The sequence below is a fragment of the Mesoplodon bidens genome (assembly GCF_964165515.1).
Source record: "Mesoplodon bidens genome assembly, chromosome: 7".
In the NCBI taxonomy this organism is placed as follows: Eukaryota; Metazoa; Chordata; class Mammalia; order Artiodactyla; family Ziphiidae; genus Mesoplodon; species Mesoplodon bidens.
Genome location: NC_138164.1, coordinates 37,878,417 through 37,900,964, shown reverse-complemented (window position 1 = coordinate 37,900,964; position 22,548 = coordinate 37,878,417). Strand labels below are relative to the sequence as shown.

The 22,548-nt window shown below is 45.9% G+C and overlaps 1 long non-coding RNA gene and 1 pseudogene across 2 annotated transcripts in view; both read right to left on the bottom strand.

Annotated features, from left to right (window-relative positions):
* LOC308620762 (centrosomal protein of 78 kDa-like) overlaps positions 1-22,548 on the bottom strand; it is a 423,604-nt pseudogene that overhangs the window by 48,687 nt on the left and 352,369 nt on the right. The gene's annotated exons all lie outside the window — the stretch shown is intronic.
* Positions 8,087-11,605, bottom strand: LOC308621168. Its single transcript, XR_014016424.1, has 3 exons — positions 11,431-11,605; positions 10,270-10,309; positions 8,087-9,567 (listed from the first exon to the last, which is right to left on the bottom strand). It is a non-coding gene; the product is annotated as an uncharacterized lncRNA (long non-coding RNA).

Sequence of the window (22,548 nt, the reverse complement as noted above, 5' to 3'; positions counted from 1 at the left end):
CTCCTTGTTGGTTACCGCTGGAACATTCTCCTTGCTTAAGCCGGAAACTGGCTGGCCCGGAGCCTGTTTGAAAGTATAGGCTTCGTGGAAGTCACTGATGCACCCCAACTCCTCTCTCAGGGCAATGAAATCCCGGTGTGGCTGTAGGGCCATATTTTACTTTTTTATTTTTTAATATATGTTCACATGTTTCCATAAAGGATCCAAGGTGGCCCATAACGTAAGGACACACAATATTAGCTTTAAAAACACATGAAAAAAAAAAAAAAAAAGGGAAATCATGATCCTGGAAATGGGTTGCATCCTTTTAAGGGGTGAGAATAACAGAATGAGTGAGCCAAAGATTTGGGAAAGGATCTCACATTTCCAAACGTCCAAATCTTAAAATTGCACCAAGTGGGAATGTAGCTGTGGCAGTATTAACCTGAGAGAGCTCTATGATCGTTGTCTTTACTCATCACTTGGTTGCAAGGTTATAAATGACAGGGCAAGTGAAGGAGGGCAAGTAGACAGATAAGAGTCATTTCCTGATTCTCAAAAGAAGGGGCATCACCTAGGGAAGGGGACTGCAAAATCCTACAGGAATCCTCTTCATATACTAAATTTTCTAGGTGGCAAAAGTATCTCCTTTGACCCTAGCAGCCAGATGGAACTTAGAAAAGTAGTGAAAAGCTACTCAACTGAATGCAAGTCATATGACTAGGAGCATGTCAGTGAAAAGTTCAAGGGAAGATGCTGTGGAAGAGCAGTTCACCTTGTGGTTGAGCGTCCTCAGAACGTGCAATGGGAGGTGCAGTACCTGCTCTGTCTCACAGGGACCCTCCAACCTCTAAACGCATCTTTCCTGGGAAGCTGAATTCAAAAAGTCAATTTTAAAAAAAGATAGGGCTTCCCTGGTGGCGCAGTGGTTGAGAGTCCGCCTGCCGATGCAGGGGACACGGGTTCGTGCCCCGGTCCAGGAAGATCCCACATGCCGCGGAGCGGCTGGGCCCGTGAGCCACGGCCGCCGAGCCTGCGCGTCCGGAGCCTGTGCTCCGCAATGGGAGAGGCCACAACAGTGAGAGGCCCGCGTACCACAATAAATAAATAAATAAATAAATAAATTTAAAAAAGATAAAAGTCTCTAGTAGAGAAATTGTATCAGAGCCTAGTATTAAGAGCTGTAGAGCCACAAGTTTCCCATGATACGGCCTTAGCAGAGGCTGTTAAGGCAGTGACAGAAAATTTGTACCGAGGGAAATAGCAGAAGAGTTTGCCTACAATTCACGAAAATGCTCCCTGCACTTGGCCTGAAGGAAATCAGCAAAATTTGTAACAGCTTGTGTATTTGTATGCGGGATGGAGAACGAGTTTAATTTTTTAATTTCTCTGAATTATCACGTAAGATTCAGAAGATGCTCTCTCTGCCTAGAAGCCACCCCACTGGGATAACTATGCCTACGGAGTGCCTTTGCCTATGACTCCTACTTGCTAACAGACTGGCAGCCTGGCCCCAGGGCCTGGTCGCTGCTCCCAGTGCAATGGTGGATATGGTGTCAACGGTTGCAAAATCAAAGCCCCTTACATCCTCTCCATGCCTCGGTCCCACCCCCCACCCCACTCACCATTGATGTTCAGGAAGGGGAAGGTGTCCTGGATGGGAACGTGGTGCTGTGACTGGTCCAGCTCACCTTCCTCATCTTCTTCATCCACACCATTATCTTTCTCATCCCAAGGAGCAGATCCAGTGGATCCTACCCGAGAAACACACACACACACACACAAAGGTCAAAAGTGAGGCGCTCACGTTGCACTGTCATCCCTGCAGCCCACTGCCAGCTCCTCCTACGGAGCCCCAGTGCAAGCTCTCATCCCCTCCCCTATCCAGGAGCTGCAGACCCTACTCCCTTCTCCTAGAAACCTTTTAATTCCTACTCTAAACCCCTTTCTACACATTCGCATCCCTTCTAAGGACCCAAGGAGCACAGCTTCTCTCCTTTATAAGCTTACTGTGAAGACAGACCCTTCCCTCATGGCAGAGCCTCACTAGATTCACTGGAGGTCAAGTCTAAATTATCTGGCTCTTAGTCGGAACTGGCTCAACATTGAGTAAATATAGGGATCAGGTGGTATTCTCCTAGGAAAAATACCATACAAATTAAATGATCACTTACCCATCATTTATAAAGAGAACTTAATAGCCTTCATAATGTCATGGCAATTGATTCTTAGAACAGCCTTTGAAATACGCAGGAAAGATCAGAACCCAGATTTTATAGTGGAAGAAGCTGAGGCTCAAAATGTTGAATGACTTGATTCAATGTCCCACAAGTAGTGAAATAGAAAGACCGAGGTTTATAACTCAGACCTTCTAAGTTTTAAGCCCTCCTTCTTCTAAACTACCTGGCCTCTGTTCTCAGTGTTGAGTCCCAAGAGAAGTTATTTTTTATAGAACTCAATACCCCCTCTTCTTTCTAATGCTTTACTGTTCCACTGGGTGGGCAGGAAGACTGTGCTGAGTTTATATCTTTTGTTCTCTGGGTTCTTTCTAGGGACAGCATTTCTTGCTTTATTTACCAGTCTTCAACTTTGTAAGCGAGGCGACTTTCAAGTCGACTATCGCTTTAAGGGTCCAGCCCGGAACCTGGCACACTGTCCACCTTCTCCCCAGCAGCTGGGGCCTCACCTGGGTTAATGATAGAGCCCTGGGGCTGGGGGATGTCACACACTTGATATATCTTCACTGGGTTCATGGGCACCTCCTTGGTGCCGTCGTACATCAGGTTGAATTCCCTGCTCTTGTTGAGCGCACAGCGGAGCTGGGCCTTCCATTTAGCTGGGTCGGGGTCGTCCACCCCTTCCTGGTACTTCCCCTGTCTCCACAGCCCAGGCCTGAGGGATAGGAAACTACAGTGAGTGCCTGATTGTTGCCCAGAAACACTGGAAAGTGTGCCCGCCCTCCCTCATACAGACACAGATACACACAGCCCTGCCTGACCGCCCCATCACCCCAACTCCAATTTACAGAGACTGCAGCAGAAAACACCACGCTGGGGACCAGGCAAGGCAGGGCCTGAGACAAATTAAGCCAAATGCAAATACAGTATTTTAAAAAGAGGAGTCTCATCTCAGGTGCTTGTGCCAGCATCATCTGTCAAGACTACAATGGCCTTAATGAAGGGTTAAAAATAAAGAAAAATCTGGAACACGTATACACCAAAATACTAATGGCAACTTTTGGATAGCAAGATTTCAGGTAATTTTGTTTTGTTTGGCTTGCCTTATTTGTTTTTCACATGAATTGCTTATATAATAAGAAGAGAAAGGGAGGTGGCGTATGATATGAAGAATTTAGGCTTGCAGTTCCCTCTCCCTTCAGTCTTTAACCTGATGCACAAATAACTGTTGAAACCAAGTACCTTTAGGAGTAGCAGCCCATAGGAGGGCAGGAAGCACGCTCTGGGGGTTCAGCTGGCCTCAGTGCAAGGCTGAGGGCCTCAAGTCCTAATAAACTCACACCACCTGCCTTTCCCTGCTTCCTCAAACTCCCACATTGGGAACATTTTGCTGGGAACACCAGTGGCTGGTGGCCTGGGCCAAAACCAGTGTGGCCCCGCCTCTCTGGTTTTCAATTTCCAGGTCTAACAGGCATCTATGTGTCTGTTCACGGGATATCAGCCCTCCCCCACTGTTAACGTATCTCAGATGTCTACACTTTCTTCAGGGCTGTGACGTATGTGCTGGTGCAGAAAAGGGGGATGTCTTTTGCAGAGGACTCAAGATCAAGAGAACGAGATGGACCGGCCAGACTGCTCCCACTTGATGTTAGGAAGATAAGGTGGCCATGTAGTTAGAATTCTGCAGGGGAACATAGCCTATAGAGTCTATGGGTTTGCGGATCCACAACTTTTATTTTTTCAGTAATGCCAACCAAGCTCCTAAGAGACTGACATATAATCCAGAATGCCAGTCTACTCGTTTTCAATGGGGGATAAAGCTGGTCAGTGACCAGCATGGTTAAGTCCAATAACCTGGACATAACCATGTATGATCTCAACCAGTAACTCCTGTATCTGGTTTCTAATGACAATTCCAAGAACATAAGACCCACTCAACATTTAAATCCAAATTTTCAGATGACTCCAAAGCTAAATGGAAATGATTTGATATTGAACTCTAAATCTGCATTATCTAGACTATCTCTTACCCAGTTGGGTAACCCAGAAGCGACAGTAAAAGGCTCCTGCTTTCCCAAAAATCACAGGGCGTGAAAATGAAAAGCACTGGAAAGGCAAGACCCCCAGTGAATTTGCAAAGCTGCTCTTGTGTCTTTGTCTTTTTGACCTTCAAGCCAGGAGAAATTCTAAAAATACAAATGTATTAATTTTTAAAACTTGACTTTACTGAATATTGTTCAGATCCCCAAGCCTACAAAAATAATTTTAGTTTTTTAAAAATGCTCCCTCTTCAGACTATACTACAAAGCTACAGTAATCAAGACAGTGTGGTACTGGCACAAAAACAGAAAGATAGATCAATGGAACAGGATAGAAAGCCCAGAGATAAACCCACGCACATATGCTCAACTTATCTTTGATAAAGGAGGCAGGAATGTACAGTGGAGAAAGGAAAGCCTCTTCAATAAGTGGTGCTGGGAAAACTGGACAGGGACATGTAGAAGTATGAGACTAGATCATTCCCTAATACAATACACAAAAATAAGCTCAAAATGGATTAAAGACCTAAATATAAGGCCAGAAACTATCAAACTCTTAGAGGAAAACATAGGCAGAACACTCTATGACATAAATCACAGCAAGATCCTTTTGGACCCACCTCCTAGAGAAATGGAAATAAAAACAAAGATAAACAAATGGGACCGAATGAAACTTCAAAGCTTTTGCACAGCAAAGGAAACCATAAACAAGACCAAAAGACAACCCTCAGAATGGGAGAAAATATTTGCAAATGAAGCAACTGACAAAGGATTAATCTCCAAAATTTATAAACAGCTCATGCAGCTCAATAGCAAAAAAACAAACAACCCAATCCAAAAATGGGCAGAAGACTTAAATAGGCATTTCTCCAAAGAAGATATACAGACTGCCAACAAACACATGAAAGAATGCTCAACATCATTAATCATTAGAGAAATGCAAATCAAAACTACAATGAGATATCATCTCACACCAGTCAGAGTGGCCATCATCAAGAAATCTAGAAACAATAAATGCTGGAGAGGGTGTGGAGAAAAGGGAACACTCTTGCACTGCTGGTGGGAATGTGAATTGGTACAGCCACTATGGAGAACAGTATGGAGGTTCCTTAAAAAACTACAAATAGAACTACCATATGACCCAGCAATCCCACTACTAGGCATATACCCTGAGAAAACCATAATTCAAAAAGAGACATGTACCAAAATGTTCATTGCAGCTCTATTCACAATAGCCCGGAGATGGAAATAACCTAAGTGTCCATCATCGGATGAATGGATAAAGAAGATGTGGCACATATATACAACAGAATATTACTCAGCCATAAAAAGAAACGAAACTGAGCTATTTGTAATGAGGTGGATAGACCTAGAGTCTGTCATACAGTGTGAAGTAAGTCAGAAAGAGAAAGACAAATACCGTATGCTAACACATATATATGGAATTTTTAAAAAATGTCATGAAGAACCTAGGGGTAAAACGGGAATAAAGACACAAACCTACTTGAGAATGGACTTGAGGATATGGGGAGGGGGAAGGGTAAGCTGTGACAAAGCGAAAGAGAGGCATGGACATATATACACTACCAAATGTAAGGTAGATAGATAGTGGGAAGCAGCTGCAGAGCACAGGGAGATCAGCTCGGTGCTTTGTGACCGCCTGGAGGGGTGGGATGGGGAGGGTGGGAGGGAGGGAGATGCATGAGGGAAGGGATGTGGGAACAGATGTATATGTGTAACTGATTCACTTTGTTATAAAGCAGAAACTAATAAAAATAAATAAATAAATAAATAAATAAATAAAATACAAAAAATACAAAAATAAAAATGCTCCCTGCCTCAAAGGAGTTTACAATCCCTTAAAGGAGACAGATGAGTCAATAGATCAGAAATATAGATACTATGTAACACCAGTAAAACTGCCTAATCCATAAAGAGTCGGGGGGTAGGTATGGTTGGCTAAGTTTATCAGAATTTATGATTCTAGGGCTGAATCTTGAACATGGGTAGAAGTTAACCAGGTGAGAAGCGTGGGTCACGATACTCTAAGCAGAAGAAGCTTTATGGGCAAAGGCAGAGGCTGAAAAGCACAGTGCTTAGGGGACCTACAAGCAGTTCAGCTTGCGTGGAGGCAGCATGAGATGAAAGTCTGGGCTTGTAAGTAGGAACCATGCCAAGGAGTTTGGACCTGATTCTTAGAACACTGAGAACCACTGAGAGATTTAAGCAGGTTGTGATGGGATCAGATTTAAGTTTTAGAAAGAACCCTCTAGCTGCAGGACTGAAAAGGGTTTGGAGGGAGGCAAGGCATGAAGATAACACATAGTCTATATAATCCATATAATAGTGTCACTAGGGTCTGAACTAAGGAGGTGGCGGTAGGGATAGAGGATACAGGTAACGAAGGAGCCGTTAAAGACGCTGAGTTGACAGAGCTTGATGAGGAACTGATTCCTTGAAGAAGGTGAGAGAGAAATCAAGGATGATTCCCTGGTTTAGGGTTTGGGAGACTGGGTGGGGGGTGATGCTGGCCACTGAGATAGGAGCAGGTTTAGAAATGTCGGAGTTCAAATGCCTGTGGAAGGCCTAGGGGAGGAGGCCCAGCATGCCCAGGGCAGTTTTTTATCCCCACTCACCTCTCACATCACCTGAGGGACTCTCCCTGCCTGCCTCCAGCCTGGAAGAAGGTCTACCAGATTACGGACATCTCTGCCCTGTGGGCAAGGACCAATTTCTTTTCATTTCTGTATCCCTGCTCAGGCTTTAGCACACAGTTGGTCAATGTGTATTTGTTGAATTGCCTCAAATTTACAGAAATACACTTCTTGGGCAATGAATAAGTTGCTATTACGGATGGAAGACCAGGAAAACAGCTATGAGCAGAAGGCCAAGGAGACACTGCAGAAAGTGCTGGAGGAGAAAATGCGTGCACAACAGCAACTGCAGAGCAAACAGGTGTGGGGATGCTCCATAATCCTTGGGGCTGGGAACCCTGGGGCAGTCTGGGTGGCAAGGGAGCCAGCTGCACAACTCCCTGGAACCCCCAAGGCACCACCCTCTCCTCTGATCTCCCTCAGCGGTCCCTGGCCCTGGCCGAGCACAAGTGTGAAGAGTGGAAGAGCCAGTACGAGAGCCAACCCCAGCATGCAACTGTCCCCTACCCTGCCAGCCCAGTAATCATGAACGCCGTCTTCCTTCTCTTTTTTACAATGTGGTACATATGGATTTTTTTTGAATGAGATTTAACCAGCTTTTAAACCTTTCTTCTTTCTAACAATATCAGTACTCTCTGACTCTCCAAATGCACCTTTTCAAGTTGATTTAATTTATGGAAAAATCACCCTTCATACTTTCCCTTTCTTTTTTAAGCTTCCCCATGGTAGTGTAATGTAGTAGAAGGAGATTTGGCCTGGGAGTTTGGACACCAGGGTTCTAGCGGCAGTAACCCACAGTTACACACGTTATATTATTAAAGAAAAAACTAACTTACAGAAATGTATGAGGCCATTATGCACATACACACAAATATATATTCACTCATATATCCATAAAAAAGTAGTCTGGAAGGTTCTATAAAATGTTAAAGGTGTTCATCCCACGGTGGAGGAGATATACGTTAACTGTATTACCCTCTTAAATTTTTACAGTAAATATATATTACTTTTATAATTTAAAAAGCCAAACTTTTCATTTTTAAAAACCTAAAACATGAAAGAAAACTGGAAAACCAACAAAATTAAAACAATCCCTAAGTCTGAGGCAACGATTTTTTTATCCGAGTACAAGTGATGAATGAAAATACTAAGAATGGTGTGTGACACCTTAAAGTATAGAAAAAAATACAGTAAGGCAAGTAGGCATTAAGATAATAGAATATAAGAAGTTACCCAGATATATTCAGACAATGGACTATTATTCCAGTAATAAAAAGAAATGAATTACTAATATGAGCTACACGGATGAGTCACAACATGAGGAGCCAAAGAAGCCACGTGCAAAAGGGTACTTATTGTATGCTTCCATTCATATGAATTTCTAGAAAAGGAAACACTAATACATAGTGAAAGAAAGCATGTCAGTGGTTGCCTGATGCCAGGCCTGGGAAACTGACTGTAAAAGGATAAGAAGGAACTTGTTGCAGGTATTGGAAGTGTTCTGTATCTTGACTTTGGCGATGACAATATAGATATACACATTTGTCAAAACTTATCAAATTACACGCTTAAAATGGGTACACCTTGTTGAATGTAATTCATACTTCAATAAAGTTGATTTTAAAGTTAAATTAAAAAGTCACCTATGGGGACTTCCCTGGTGGCACAGTGGTTAAGAATTCGCCTGCTAATGCAGGGGACGTGGTTTCAAGCCCTAGTCTGGGGAGATCCCACATGTCGCCGAGCAACTAAGCCCGTGCGCCACAACTACAGAGCCTGTGCTCTAGAGCCCGTGAGCCACAACTACTGAGCCCGTGTGCCACAACTAGCGAAGCCCACGTGCCTAGAGCCCATGCTCCACAACAAGAGAAGCCACCACAGTGAGAAGCCGGCGCACTGCAACAAAGACACAATGCAGCCAGAAATAAATAAATTAATGATAATTTTTTAAAAAATAGTCACCTAGATGTCTGAGTGAGACAGAGTCCCTTTCAGCTTTCAGTCCCAGCTCTTCTCTGAAGCCTCCCCTCGTTTACCCTGGCAGCATGTGACCACTTTGCATCTCTTTAACACCTTATATTTATCGGTTCCATTCAGATTTGATGCTTGAAAAGTTTTGTATATTTTATGTCTAGCTTCCATTAAACTTGGTTCCTCTAAGGCAGGAACAATAATCTCTTTCATAAATTGAGACCATTACAAAAACAGAATTATGTTCCCTTTCCTCCCAATCAGGGGAATTTGAAGTAGGATTGATGAAATCCTGGAAATCGTAAGCAAAAATGTCATTTCTGCATTTTTATGGCCACAGGGTCCTGTGTTTTCATCAGATTCTTGAAGATATCACAGAGCCCAACAATGTTAAGAATCTCTGCTTTGAATCCATGTGCTTTCACCCAGCTCTGTGGTACAAGGCACCCTGCCCCTGGGGCAATCTGTCTGTGGTCCCTGCAAAGATGATAAACCCACATCAGAGACACTCACTCTTCTGCATGTCAGTGGACTCCACTGCCAGCTCTTCCTCCACAATGACGTCACTATCGCCATCTTCAAGATTCATTTCTGTCTCATCTAGAACACTGTCTTCCTCCTCTTCCTCCTCCTCATCTTCCTTGGAGACATCCTTTAATGTGGCAAGTAGTCTGTTGTAACCAGAAACTTGTTCTGGTTCACTCTATGCTTCACTTTCAGAACTTGAAGTATCTATAAACTCTCTGACTAAAAGGAAAATGGGGATTTTAAAAACAAAAATTATACTGGTCTTGTTGCTACCCCACGACTATCATCAGGCCCACAGTGGAACCAAGTTCAGACTTTTCTAAATAAAAACTAGCTTTTCTGCAAATATGCAATCCTATCTATTCAACCAGACCGAGCACCAAATTTGTTTCAAACAGCTAATCTATCTATGATTCTAGAAGCGCTTCCTCTTCTTTGAACTGCTCATGTTCCACATGGGAAGACAGCAAACTAAACACATGGAGCTTTAGGTTATAAGGCGATCTAACCTATGTGTCAGACATTTGGCACCTTTAAAGGAGCAACAGGAAAACTTACAACAAAAAAGTACTTTATTTCTGAGTCTGTGGTAATGAAATAAGACCTTTGATGATTTTGCACTCTATTTTATGTTAAGCAAACATGACATTCCCTCTTAGGATTCACCAAGAGCCCTCTGGTAAGCCTCCTTAACAGGTTCTAACAGGCTAATCTCTCAGGACAGTTCCATACTCTATACTACATTAGTTATCACAATGGCATTTTAACAGACATCTGCACTTAAAACTAAGCAATATTACTAAAATATAGCTTACATCTAAAATCAAAGAGAGTGGAAATGTAGCCAAACTTTAGTACCATATATAATCTTAAAAGTAACAGTCCAGAATCTACTATCATAAAGAAGGTATAAAGCATTACCAGTTGACAAGTCTGTGGTTTTGTTTCCTTTCTGGAAACCCTGAGAAGAAACAGGCAATGTTAAACTTTAACTACTGGTAGGTAGCAATTAGGAAAAGTCTAATGATACAACTTTAAATGAACATGGCAGACTATACCGTTATAAATACATTATATCTATTGTCAAGTAAAAACTCCATATGCATTTGGACAGGTTTTGGAAGGATATGCCAAATAGATAATAAGAGACGAATGAAAAAGTCTAACAAGACCACATGACAAATACTACAGTCACACAGTAACAGGCTCTCATCCAAAAGATGGGAAATTTTGGCAAATAAAAGCCCTCGGGGTTCACCTTTTCTAGCAAATTTCTTAAGTAGACTATCCCTCTAACTGTTGATAAAGCAGCCCAAAGGGGTGGGATGAGCACTAAGATCATAACTGAGAGTCTGGACACTTAGAGAGGAACCCACAACTACCCAAACATTAGTTTCCTCATGGTCATTGAATAGATAGGTGATGTCGAGGGTCCCAAGCAATTCTTTTTTTTTTTTTTTTAACTTATTTAATTCATTTATTTTTGCCTGCTATGGGTCTTCGTTGCTGCGCCCGGGCTTTCTCTAGTTGCGGCGACAGGTGGCTTCTCTTGTTGCGGAGCAGGGGCTCTAGGCTCGCGGGCATCAGTAGTTGCACCAACCTGGCTCAGTAGTTGTGGCTCGCGGGCTCTAGAGTGCAGGCTCAATAGTTGTGGCGCACGGGCTTACTTGCACCGCGGCATGTGGGATCTTCCCGGACCAGGGCTCGAACCCCTGTCCCCTCCCTTGGCAGGCGGATTCTTAACCACTGCGCCACCAGGGAAGCCCCCAAGCAATTCTTTAAAAACATAGAAAACGAACACAAGCTTATAAAACCTCTGCCCAGTCGCCACACAGGAGGCGTGCCGTCTAGCATAAAACTACAGGCTCAACAAAGGGTAGGAAGACCGGCGAAGAACCCCACCTCAGGCGGGAAGCCGCCAGGATCCCCGGGCGAGCTAGGCCGGCGCCGGGGCAGCGTGGCACGCGGCGGGAGCTGCCCTGTCACTACCCCCGGGGCACCGGCGGACCAAACGCGGGGACACGCGGGCTCCCACCGGGAAAGGACGCCGGCAGCGCCGGTCCCAGCCTTGCCTCTCCATACCTGTCATAGAAGGGATGCTCCTCGCCGAAATCCCTTAGATGATGCTTCTGCTTTTTAGTTAGGGAGTTGAGCAGCTGGCTCTGGCTCCGGCTCCGGCTCCGGCTCCGGCTCCGGCTCCGGCTCCGGCTCCCGCGTTTGCCCATGGGGAAGACGTCAAGTCAGCCAACCTCCAAGCACCGCGTTTTTCACCTGGCAGTCGTCTCGTCAACCCACTCACGCGGGATTGCCAACGGCGCTTTACGGCGGAAGCAGGGTGCCATAAAGCAGACCCGCTTTACGTCGCGCTTGTACGACAGGCGTTAGAACTTCCTGTTTCCCATTCCGCCCCCTAGCGAGGCGCTTTGGAAGCACGCGCACGCATGCGCAGCTTTTCTCTGAGCCCCGTAAGGAAGGCAGGCAAGGGAGGCTTCGGGCTTCCCCAGGTATGTAAATGGGTGGGTGTACTTTGTGCGTCTGTTTTGGCTGTGAGAATCAGCCTGCATAAACGTGTAGTAACTGAGATGGTTGAATGCAGTGCCTTTCTATTATGCCATAATACAAATACCAACTAACATTTAAGGCTGCCGGTGCATCTCAATTCATCCTCACAAGAGTAAACAAACAGACCTTGTTAATAAGCCTGATATTGGAGATGAGAAAGCTGATGCTTACAAAAGGTTACATACACACTAGCAAGAGAGGAGATGGAAACCTAATTCTCTCTGGTGCGACCACAGGCTTTTCCCACTAGGATCTGCCACATGCGTGTGCTGTGTGAAGAATGAGGACGCAAGGCTGAGATCCCCGCCCTTACCCTACCCCCTCATTTTCTGAAAGTATTGCAAGGGCCCTTGGTAACACATCTGTTCTGGCATTTTTCATGTTATAAAAGCAAAAACACATCCAGAGAGGTAAAGTGACTTTCCTAAATCACCCGAAGAGTCGATGTTAGAGAAAGCAGTAAAACTCAATAAAGTGTCTCAAAACTGAATTGGGGCAAATTGGGATGGAAAACTTTTAAAGGGTAAGTAACTTTTCTATATCTGGGTCGTGGTGGTGGTTACACCTGGTATACAATTACCAAAATTAATCAAACTGTACCTTTGAAATTGGTACATTTTAATGCAAGTAAATAATAATCTCAATAAACAAAGAGGTAAAAACAGCGCAACTGGACTTAATACTCTAGAGACAGGCAGAGTGTGCAGGGATACTTAAAAACCACAGGATAGGGCTTCCCTGGTGGCGCAGTAGTTGAGAGTCCGCCTGCCGATGCAGGGGACATGGGTTCGTGTTCCGGTCCGGGAGGATCCCACATGCCGCGGAACGGCTGGGCCCGTGGGCTATGGCCACTGAGCCTGAGCGTCCGGAGCCTGTGCTCCACAACGGGAGAGGCCACAACAGTGAGAGGCCCACGTACCGCAAAAAAAAAAAAAAAAAAAAAAAGAATGCATATTATAGTCTTCAGGATGACTACTAAGAGAATAGTAGAAGAGTGAAAAACTTAATTAATGTGTGATTTTGGTGAGTCAAGGATGAATGCTATTGTCTTACTATTACTAAAAGAATAGTAAAAAAGTGAAATATTTCCAAGCTAATAGAGGGCGAAAGTGGAATAAGAGAAAACCATCCACTCAGAAGGAGGCAAGAAAGGAGAGAAAAAGGAACATAGCACAGATGGTACAACTGGTATTGAGCAAGAAGGTAGATTTAAACCCCAGTACACGAGTAATTACATAATATAAATGGACTAAAAGTCAAAGATTGTCAAACTGGATTTTGTAAAAATGATACGCTATTTGAAGGCATATGTCTAAACCTTAAGACAAAAATTGACAGAGAACATATGAAAAAGATATGGTATGAAAACTCTAACCAACAGAAAGCCAGTGATGAAGCTAAATGACAAAGGAGACGTTAAGGGACAAACACTACTAGAGATGAAAAGGGACATTTCATGATGATCTAAAGTTTTGCTCTACAGGAAGTATTAGGATTCTAAATTTATATGCACCTAGTAACACAGCCTCAAAATATATAAAGCAAAAATCGTTCATATTAAAAGAAGAAACACACAAATGACAAACATGTTGAGATTTTTAAAAACATTCTCAATGATGGAACAAAAAGACAAAAAAAAATCAATATGAGAATTTAAGTTGGAACAACATCATTGGCAAACTTGATTTAATGGATCAATTCTTTCTTAGATAATTTCACAATTAATATCTGAAGGCAGTCTAGGGTTGTGGTTACACACAGGAGCTTTGGAGTCAGGCAGACCTGGATTCAAGTTCTGCCACAACTACTTTATGCAAGTGAACTTGGATAACTTCCTTCACCTCTGTGAGCCTCAGTTTTCCCGACTGTAAAGTGGGGTTAATACCAGTATAGACCACATGGGGTCATTGTGAGGATGAACAGAGATGATGCAGGTGGAGTGCTGGCCCCAGAGTGGTTCCCAGGCCGACCTGTCCCTGCCATACCTTGCTCTTTTCCCGCAGCGTCATAGAGATCAGGCTCTGCTCGGTACTGCTCCTTTTCAGCTCCACCCTGAGCTTCCTCATTTCTTTTTCCATGTCATGGATTTGCTGAAAGAGTTCCAACAACAGGGAAGTCAACTTCAGAACTCATTTCATCCGGTTCATTAAGGCAGAAACCTAGTCTGGGATTCGCTTCATTCCTTCCCTTGGGGTACAATTCCACATCTTTGAGGCAAAGTAGACTTTCTTTCAACGGATGCAATGAAAGGGCTGGGTGAGGGAAAATTTGAGTTTCTTTTGAAGATCAGCATGGATCCTGGATTAAACAGTACAAGATACCTATCCACTCATTAGAGTCTCTTTCCTTGGGGCACATTTTTGAGTTCAATCTAAATAAGGGCTGTTTGGAAGACACAATGGGCACAGTTTGGAAGAAAAGAACAATGACATTTTTATCTCATTTGAGGCAGAGAAGTGTGCTCCTGACAGAGAGAAGAACACACGTCTCCTGCCCCCGTCCCAGGCACCGTCCTTCCCAACGGATGGAAAACGTATGCCTGGTGATGTGCACGAGGGTTCGGGCCTGTACAGGGGGTGAATATTTACATTGAGTGGTCATCTTTTCACTGTATTGATTTTTATGTTCACCTTCCATAGAAGGCCAGTGATACATTTGCTTTTTATTTTGTTTTTATGAATTGTTGTAAAATTGAATGTATTTAAGCAAAAATACTTCAAGAAGAGTTGTGTTAATAACAGTGCTCAGGGCTGTGATAAAACTTGTGACAGTGGATCATGAAAGTCTGGGCATCACAAGTCCAGGGGTAGGGACCACGGTGAATTTCTAGCAGCATATGGTGGCCACCTCCCGTCCCTTTCCCCAGGGGAAACCTGATGAGGGACCTTGAGCCAACTGCCCAGAAAATCTGGGGAGAGTGTGTTTACATGGTCTTTTCACCCATCTCTTTGAGGCTAGCAAATCAAAGCATTAGGAGACTACATTAACAGACAAACACCCAGAAAGCCCCAGAGCTTGTGCTAGCTAATGGGCCATGGAACCCGTCCAAAACCCTCAAGGCCATAATCTAGGCTTTCAGTGGACACCTAGGGGTCAGGAGGTTCAACGCACGGTTTTGCAGAGTTTTAACTCTTTCTCTTGGGCTTCCCAGTTCTCCTTCTGGGCATCTTCCTTCTGTAACTCTTCTTTCAGCACTGAGCACTGTGCATAAAATTGACAAGGCCACGGGGGCTTGGCTGGGGGTCCCAAGTACCTGTGTTCACGCCCAGGAGTGTTTCCTGCTGTATAACCCAATCACACCTCTGAATTCTGAGAGGCGAGACCATTTGTGTGATGGGAGCATGGGATCCTGCAGTCATTCCCAGTTCACCCTCTCATGAGTTCTGAGGAATAGAGCGCCTAAATTCCTCTTCAAAAGCCAGCAAACTTCACTGCAGGGGACATCCAGCTTTGTAGAGTCTGGGTACTTAGGGTGAAGGAATTGGGATGTTTTCACGCTGTGACCGGTGAGGGTGCAGGGGGCCGAGCCAGAGAGCTGGGGTCCATCTTAGGGCTTTTGTGCAGGTTGAGTCTCAAAGACACAACTGCCCCGACTGGTGTGGAGGGGTAAACGGAGCTGTCTTGCCCGAGGGCGTCTCTGCAACAGGCATTAAGTGCATAAGGATGGATGTGCCTTCTTTTGACCCAGCAATTCCCACTTTTGGAATGTACCTTAAGGACAATGACTGGAGAAATAAGTAAATCTGTAGTTTCAAGGATGCTCTTCACAGAATTGTCAGTAACTGTGGAATAAAAATAAAATGAGGAAACAACCCAAGTGTTGTTTAGAACAGCAGACCACTTTATAACACTGGGTACATCCAGGAGAAAGTATGTAGCTTTTAAGACGAATGATAAGAGCGCTGATTTATTAGCATGGGAAAATAGTAAGTATTTAAAAATTTTAAAAAGGTGCATAGAATAAATTCACTATAAAATGATTGATTGGGCTTCCCTGGTGGCGCAGTGGTTGAGAGTCCGCCTGCCGATGCAGGGGACACGGGTTCGTGCCCCGGTCTGGGAAGATCCCACATGCCGCGGAGCGGCTGGGCCCGTGAGCCATGGCCACTGAGCCTGCACAGCCGGAGCCTGTGCTCCGCAATGGGAGAGGCCACAACAGTGAGAGGCCCACGTACAGCAAAAAAAAAAAAAAAAAAACAAATGATTGATTGATTGATTTCTAGGCAATATATAGAAATAAGACTGGAAGAACATACATGAAAATATTAACACTGATTTCTCAAGGTAGCATTTCCTCTCCTCTCTTTTTATTTTTTCTTCTCAATGTCATCTACTTATTTTTCTAAAATTAACACACATGATGTATGTCATTAAAAAAAAAAGGCATCTCAAATGTTCACAAGAGCAGTACCCTTGGTGGTGACGAGCCCTTGTGCTACTGGCCAGCACAGTCTAGAGGAGAAGGGACCTCATTCCGAGGTCAACAAGGAAGGGGAAACGGGGACATAAATCATCCAAATGCACTTCAGGAGGTAGAAGAGCCAAGCAGGTGCTGTCTTTGCAGATTCCTTCTACTTAGCACCACCTCTGCATCCCCTTCCCGTACCCAACACACACACACACACACACACACACACACACACACACACACACCCCACATTAAACAGCTATAGCACATGCCTGGGAAGACACTCTGCTTGGGAGAAACGAATGCAGAGGGCTTGGCCAGGCAGCCAACCCAGGGCAGAGGCAGAAGAGCACAACTAAAACCAGCCTCCCACTTCTCAGAAAACGATTTTGTCATCCCCATTTCACAGATGGGGAAATGGAGGCCAAATAATTTACAATAAGAGAAAGCTCTGGGATTGGACCCTGGTCTGTCTGATCCCAAAGCTCATGCAGTGCCTTTCACCAGCTCCAAACTGGGTATGGTACTACGTACCAGGTATTACCTACTGTGCCTTTTCCTTGGAACCTCAAGTTCTGTTCTCATCCCACCCCCATGCAGACCTAGCTATCGGGTAGCCTCTGGGAATCTCTGAGTTGCCACCTGAGATGAAAGCTTTGACGTTTTACCTTGACTCACAGAAACAGGCACATCATGCAAATACTGAGAAATCTTATCCTATAGAGTCAGGATTCTAAAGTTAGCATTGAAGGCAACATTTGCAAATAGTCAAAGTTACATGTAAAAAGCTCTTTGCTTGCCTACCACGTTCATCTTCCATAGAGGCATTCTACACACTAAAGTCTAAGGAAGAAATGAGAGTCTGCGTGTTTGCATCTGGATCTTCAAACGTTCTGCTTTGAAGACAATTATGAGAACCAGTGGTGCTGGGACCACGATGCAGCCGTGTGGTCATCCTTGCTCACAGAGAGATCGTATTCTGCTTAATATTAAACTTTGCAATGGCAGTATATGCTCATAGGTGTGTTTGTTGCTGGGATTAAACAAACTCATTTATAATAGGGGTTAGAAAATGTTTGCTGGATTTGAAAATATATTATGCTTCTTCTGAGCCACATACACACTGTCCTTTGAAAGGCTTCAGAGAAGTTGGCCACCTGCCCAGCAGCTACCCTCCCTGTGTCCTTGGGCACTGGCCTCATCTCACCACCGTGTGTCATGTGACTCCACTGTGTCTGCTTTTTGCAGCTACAATTTGCTGATGACCCGACACTCACTCTGGAGCTGAGGGCTTCGAGCTGGTGATCCTTTTCTTTGTTCTCACTTTTCAGTTGATTCACCTCCTGTTGTAGTTGTTGAACTTGACCATCCTTTACTAACACGTCTCTTTGCAAAGATGACACCATCTCTGTAAAAGAACCAAACCAAGCCAAACCAAAAGACTCATGGAGGTGAAAGAGGCAGGAAGGATTATTGGCAACACCATGGCTGTCAGGCAACGTTTGGACAAGACCTTCCAAGCCTGGGCCACCACCGGTGCCCGCCTAGAACTGGGGAGGCTTTTTCCAAGGGTCCCAGAGCAGGAATGGGAATGAGAGCAAAGTCCACGGAACAGGGTTTGAGGCTTCAGTGAGAATGAGGGGCAGTCAGCACCAGCGAGAGGAGAAACCTGTGGGGGCCCCTTGTGGGCACAGGCCAGGCAAAGCTGGGAGGAGAGGCCACACCATGGGCCTGGGGAACAAAGTCCCAGCACAGGGAAGGTCTAGGAATTCTTCTCCAGAGGCCAGGAGACGGGCGTGTTGCAGAGGGCACTGCTGGACGCTATTGATGGGGTGGTTGGTTTCACAGTCCTCTGAGTTTGGACCCCTCTCTACCACTTATTAGCTTCATGGTCTTGGACAAGCTATTTCACCTCCCACTGTCTGTCCCACACAGATTTATTGTAAGGGTCAAATGAGACGGTATGTCCCAAGAACAAGAAGTGGCTAAATTATGTTTGTTCCATGGCGCCTATTATTTTTCTCGGCAGCCAGCTCCCAAAATGGCCCCAATGATCCCTGCCGCCTAGAATTCATGCCCTGTGTAGCCCCTCCCACCCTGAATAGGGCTGCCATGGGTAACCAATATGATACTGTGGAAATGACGGACTGTTTCCTCTCAGGCTGAGTCATAAAAGACACTGTGGCCTCCTCTTTGCTCCCTCTTGAATCACTCACTCTGGGGGAAGCCAACTGCTGTGTTGTGAGGACACTCAAGCAGCCCAAGAGAGAAGCATGTGGGCTGAGGGAATAAGGCCTCCAGCCAATAGCCACATGAGCAGCCATTCGGAAGGGGGATCCTCCGGCTCCCCCCGAGGCTTTAGATGACATGACTGATGCCCCAGCCAACATCTTGACTGCAACTCATGAGAACTAAGTCACCCCCCGCTCAAATTCCTGAACTACAGAAACTGGGAGAGATAATAAATATTGGTTGGGGTTTTATCCATTACATTTTGGGGTAACTTGTTATGCAGCAATAGATAACTACTCCATTACTGTAGCATCATTTTTTTTAACATCTTTATTGGAGTATAATTGCTTTACAATGGTGTGTTAGTTTCTGCTTTATAACCAAGTGCATCAGTTATGCATATACATATCTCCCCATATCTCTTCCCTCTTGCATTGTAGTATCATTTTGAATAAAAGTGGGAAGAAGGGTGCATAAATGCAGTGGTATTGGGTTATCTCCTACGGTTCTTTTCTTGAAAGAACATCAGGCCCAGTTTTAGTGGTAGGTATCAATCAAGAATGTCTATGAAATAAAGCACAAAATGCTCCAGAATTTCATTTTAAAAATGAGCTTTGCCTCCAGGACACAGTTCAGTTACTTGGAAATCCCTCTGGGGCTTGCCACACTTTGAGTGGGTCCAGCCCATCTCAAGCGTTATCCCAACCCAGGACTGTCCAACTCCCTGATCAGAGAAGGTGGGATCTGAGACAGGCTTGATGCTTGGATGAGGTTTCACTGGCCGACATACGGGAGGAAGGTGAGGACCAGCGAGTTCATCCTTACGTTCCTGGTGCCCAGAACAGCACCTAGCCTGGGGGAGGTGCTCAGAAAATATCTGAGGACATCCCAAGTGAGGGAGGAGCATAAGCAGAGACCTGGGGGCAGCAGGGGGTGGGGCTGGGTGTGATTAAGTTGCAGAGTGAGGCAGAAGAAAAGCACAGATTCATAGAGAGATGGGGATTCACGTGCGACTCAATGCTATGTCTGGCTTCTACAGCTGTGGGCATGTTTCCTGTTACGCGCCGACTGCTTTCAGAGTGATGTGCCCCTCCGAGGCTCACTGCCTCCTCCCTGTCACCTGCTTCTCTCCCTCCCCTCGTCTGTGAGTGGTCCCATCCTCTTCAGGTCTCTAGGCATGTCAGTTTCTGCTTAAAAACCTCCACTGGATTCCCAACACCCTTGGAATAAAAACCCAGACCCCCCGACCCTGCCCAGCCCCACAATCCCCTGTTCACTCCATGCAGCCTCTCTTGCCCTTGGCTTGTCCTTGCCCACGTGAAACAGGTCCTCTCTAAAAGAAGGACATAGCCGTGGATGATACAACATAAACTGGTTAGAATCAGCTAGGTCCAAGGGGGCGTAAGATTCGACTTCCAGGGGGACTGGAGCCTCATTACAGACTCATTGTAATACATGAGCGAAATGACACACCCACCAGTACCAGGACAGTTCCGAGGCTGACCATAAATGTCAAAAAGTGGGTGGTGGGGCTTCCCTAGTGGCGCGGTGGTTGAGAGTCCGCCTGCCGATGCAGGGGACACGGGTTCGTGCCCCTGTCCGGGAAGATCCCACATGCCGCGGAACGGCTGGGCCCGTGAGCCATGGCCACTGAGCCTGTGCGTCCGGAGCCAGAGCTCCGCAACGGGAGAGGCCACAGCAGCGAGAGGCCTGTGTACAGGAAAAAAAAAAAAAGTGGGTTGTGGCCCAAATCCTGGAAATCCCCGCCCCTTCCCCAAAATATTAGAGTTGTCACAATCCTCCCACTCATTAGCCAATAAAATTACCCACCCCATAAAAACTAACCACCCCATATTTAGGGGCCTCTAGCCTTATGAGATGGCCCACACTCTGTCTGTGGAGTGTGTTTCTCTCTAAAGAAATCCACTTCTTACTTTGTCTCTCACTGAATTCTTTCTGCATGAGACATAAAGAACCTGAGCTTTATTAAGTCCCGAGACCACATGCGTGATCTCGATTAAAAGATAGTTGGTTCTGACTGGGTTCGAGTCACAGCCCACGGGTTCAAGTCCCACCTGAGTTCTATGGTTGCACACCCACTAAGCTGGTCCCCCTTGGCCTTCCCCCTTGAAGCGCTGGCCACCACGACACACAGTTTATTTTCTCCACAGCACCACTGCTCTCTGAAGTGGGCTTGTTTATTCATCCGTTTACTTTTATTGTCTGTCACCCCCTCCCGAATCTGTGAGTACAGGAATCTGACTGTCTTGCTTGGCTCTCCCTCCCCGGAGCCTGGAACGGGGCCTGACACCTAGTAGGAGCTCAAGAAACATGTGGAAGCAATGAAGGAATCCAGGGAATCAAAGCTCAGCTACAGCTGTGCGTTGGCTGCCCCTCTCCCAACCCAAGACCTTTATCAGGCAACCACCTCTGATAAAATTAGAAAATGGTTTCCTTTGGGCCCAAGTGCACTCGGCTGAAATGGGTGAGACCATGGGTGCCTTAAAGGAGTGACCCCAGTTTGTCCACGCTCTAGTTTGCACTCAGGCTGCTTTGTGGAACCACCCAAGCCACAAGGCGACCTGTGTTCTCCCTGGTGGGGCCAGTGCTCAGGAGACCTTGTAGCCAAGAGATACCATTCTCTCAAATATTTACCAGGCCCTGCCCTCGGAACTGGGCGGCAAGAAACCTGCACTGAGGGAGAACTCTAATGCACCGACACGGGTGATCCCTGAGGCTGCACCCAGGTCAAGGGCACAGGTGTGCTGGTTGACTGGTGATGTCTGCAGGGGGAGGGCAGAAGCTCTGGGGCCTGAATGCAGAAGGGCCTCACCTGACGTGATGGCGGCCTCCCTCCTTAAGTTCTCGGCCTCGTGCTTCAGGGAGGTGATTTCTAAGTTTCTCTCAGACAGGGTCTGGCACAGCACCTGGTTGTAGCCTTGCTGTAGGGCACTGATCTGTGGAAAGAGGCAACACACAGTCAGAGGGGGCCAGCCAGGCCTGCAGGACACGCCGGTACTTCTCCAACATTGGGCAGAGTCGGGTTGATCTTGGATCGGGGTGTTGGGGAAATCAAGGTTTTCAGTTGTCACTAGTGGAAGGGGCAGGAGGGGGCCTGTTCCTTCAGTGACCACCATGTTATCGGTCCTCGAGACACGGACCTTATCTTTGTGGCCACCCAGGGGCTCGGGTGCTGCTGTCTTCCTATGACCTGTGGGTTTTCAGCCATAAATAGACCAGCTGTTGGTTCCAGATCATCCAGCACTGACTGGATGCACAGCAAAGTTCAAGAGCCGGGAGCAGGTTATGAAATGAATTCCCTCTAATGAGAATAGAGGGTAGTTTATACCTCACAGAACACTCCAGAGTTTACAAAGCCCGTTCACACATGCTACACTGATACTCGTCACAGCGTTGCTGAAGGCTGACATTCCCATTAATGTGCCCATTTTGTAAGGGAGCCAGGTTGAGACTCAGAGAGGCGAGGCCCCCTGCTCGGGATCACGTGGCTGGTCAGACGTGGAGTCTGATTCAAACCCAGTCTTTAGTTGCCTGGTTCCTCCTTCCCAGGTGGCTTTAGGAATGAGTTTGAGAAGTTGGAGGCTGTAAAGCATGGCATGGACTCGGGAGCAGGACTGTGGCCTTCAAGTCCTGCCTCTGCCAGTTAACGGGCTTTGTGAACACAAGGAGGATACCATATTCTGTTTCCTTTTGTTCAGTCTGCACGCGGGGTGATGGTAGTCCCAACTTGATAGGATTGTTAGAAGTATTTTAATAAGTTAGCATGTGTACAAGTGCTCAGATCATGCCTGGCACACGGCACAGGAGGATGAGCTGTGACGGTCCACTCCTCTGACTACCCACGGGGTGTTTTTTAGTTTAGTTTTGGGGATTTTGTGTGTTTTTTTTGCGGTACGCGGGCCTCTCACAGTTGTGGCCTCTCCCGTTGCGGAGCACAGGCTTCGGACGCGCAGGCTCAGTGGCCATGGCTCACGGGC